Here is a 2793-nt window from a genome sequence, read left to right on the forward strand (position 1 = left end):
ATATTTTCACATTAGTGATGTTGTAAGAATTAGAACCAATAGGAGAAATCACCGGAAAGAGGAAACAAAACACAACAGAAGAAAAAAAAAAGTAAATAGTATACTTTGATCTGCATTCACACTCCATAGTTCTTTCTTTGGATGTGGATGGTATTTTCCATTATGAGGCCTTTGGTGATGTCTCAGATCCTTGCATTGCTGAGAAGAACTAAGTCTATCAATAGTAGTCATTGCACAGTGTTCTGCTTCTGCTCACTTCAGTCAGCATCAAACCATACAAGTCTTTCCAGGTTTATCTGAAGTCTGCCTGTTCATCATTTCTTATAGCACAATAGTATTCCATTACATTCACACATCACATTCACAATTGTGATTACTATCTGTCTTTCTCCCTATCCTTTCCCTCCCCTTTATGCTTTTCTTTTTCCTTTCTCCTTTTCCTGCCTCACTAGTGTTTTGCTTTTGACCACTGTCTCCCTCAGTCCTGCCTCCCTTCTATTAGCCCCCATCCCTTTCCTTCCCCTTCCTCTTACTACTTCTTCCCTCCCTTCTATCTCCCTTCCCTTTTCTTTCCCCTTTCCCCTCCTACTGCCCATAGGGCAAGTTAGATTTCTTTCTTTCTTTTTCTTTCTTTCTTTCTTTCTTTCTTTCTTTCTTTCTTTCTTTCTTTCTTTCTTTCTTTCTTTCTTTCTTTCTTTCTTTCTTCTTTCTTCTTTCTTCTTTCTTTTCTTTCTTTCTTCTTTCTTTCTTTCTTTCTTCTTTCTTTCTTTCTTTCTTTCTTTCTTTCTTTCTTTCTTTCTTTGCTTTTTGATGAGGCAATTGGGATTAAGTGACTTGTCCAGGATCACACAGCTAGCGTCAAGTGTCTGAGGCCAGATTTGAACTCAGGTCCTCCTGACTCCAAGGCCAGAGGTCTATCAAGGCTCACCACCTAGCTGCCCCTGCAAGTTAGAGTTCTATACCTGATTATGTTATTCCCTTCTTGAGCCAAATCTGATGGGAGTAAGGCTCAAACAATGCTCACCCCCCTCTCTTCTTTCCCTGTGCTATAACAGGTTTTTGTGTCTTTTCCTGTAATTTACCCTTGTCTGTCTCCTCTTTTACTTTTCTCTCAGTACATTTTCTTAGATCAGATTAATTCACTTACTTGGATCCATTTAACCCACTTGATTAGATTTTTTTCATCATTATATCAAAGTCAATTTATACCCACCCCCTTCATGTATACTCCTTTAACATGGTATAATAACAATACCGTTCTCAAGAGTTACAAGTGTCATCTTCCCAGTTTGCCTTTATTAATAACATGTTGTTTCTTTCTGTCCCATTTACCTTTTTATGTCTCTCTTGAGTCTTGTATTTGAAGATCAAATTTTCTGTTGAGCTCTGGTCTTTTTATCAGGAAGGTTTGGAAGTCTCCTATTAAGTTCAACATCCATCTCCACCCCTGAAAGATCATGCTCCTTTTCGATAGGTAGTTGATCCTTGGTTGTAATCCAAGCTCTTTTGCCTTACTAAATATCATATTCCATAGACAGTAATTTTTAAATAGTATCTTAATTTTCCATGGGGAGCCTAATGAATCTAATGGGCTATTCCCATGATGCATGTTTCTGTATTTGTTTTTGTTGTTCATTCTTCTTGACTCTTAGTGACTCCATTTCTTGGCAAAGATACTGAAGTGGTTTACCATTTTCTTCTCCAGCTCATTTTACAGATGAGGAGACTGATAAACAAGGTTAAGTGACTTGCCCACAGTCATACAGCTAGTAAGTGTCTGAGGTCAAATTTGAACTCAGGTCTTTCTGACTCCCATGTTCTATCTACTGCACCACTTAGCTGCTCTTCTGTATTTGTTTAGGGGCTCCATTTTCTATGGTAGGTGAAATAAAAGTAGTGCAATACCTAGTATCCATATGGTGCATTCAGTATCTTTTTGAAGAGTTGAGAACTCAATCACCCACATTTGGGGAAGCCTAGACAGGAACTTACACCTAAGCTCTATTTTTGAAGATTTTACAGGACTAACCCAGGGTAGGGGCAATGAGCCTAAGCAGAGACACTGACCCTTTGGAGTCAAACCCCGGGGGATCTAGCTGTCCCTATGAGTCCCGGGTTCTTGGGGAAAAAGGGTGTTGGAAGCTAGCCCCAGCAGGGCAATGGAAATAACACTAGACTGGGTGTCAGGAGATCTGGGTTCTAATTGTATTATAACCTTTCCCATTCTGGGCCTTGGTTTCCTCCTATGCAAAATCAGGAGATAGGACTAGATGATCTTTAAAGTCCTCATGAAATCGAATGCTCTTAAATTCTACAATTCTAGGGTAGAATCCCCGACTTGGAATGACAAATTGGCTTTCAGGGATCCGGAAGATCGCTTATTGGCAGTCCGCAGCAGTGAGGGGGCCCCCAGGGGTGGAGGGCTTGGTGTCACAACCAGCCAGGGGAAGGACCCAGGGTGGGGCTTTTCCCGAAGGTAGGTGGGTGGGCAGCCGGGGCGGGGCGGGGCCAGTCGGCCAAGCTCCTACTGCCGCTCGCTCGGCCCGAGTCCCGCAGCCGGGGGAGAATGGGGCGGTCCCGAGGCTGGGCCGTAGGACGGGGCGGGCCGTGGGCACGGGGCCCGGGCCCCGCCCTCCCTCCGCCCTCCCTCCGCCCTCGCCACCTGAGACAGGTGGAGTCGCCGGAGTGGCTGCCGGAGTCATGTCCCAGAAGAAGCCGGACCTGGAGCTCGAGCCCCCGGCGGAGTCGGCGCCGCGCTGCTCTGTGCACGCCCAGGAGCTGAAATGGTTCTGT

This window comes from Phascolarctos cinereus, unplaced genomic scaffold, assembly GCF_003287225.1.
Source record: "Phascolarctos cinereus isolate Bilbo 61053 unplaced genomic scaffold, phaCin_HiC Scaffold_2;HRSCAF=192, whole genome shotgun sequence".
NCBI classification, from domain to species: Eukaryota; Metazoa; Chordata; class Mammalia; order Diprotodontia; family Phascolarctidae; genus Phascolarctos; species Phascolarctos cinereus.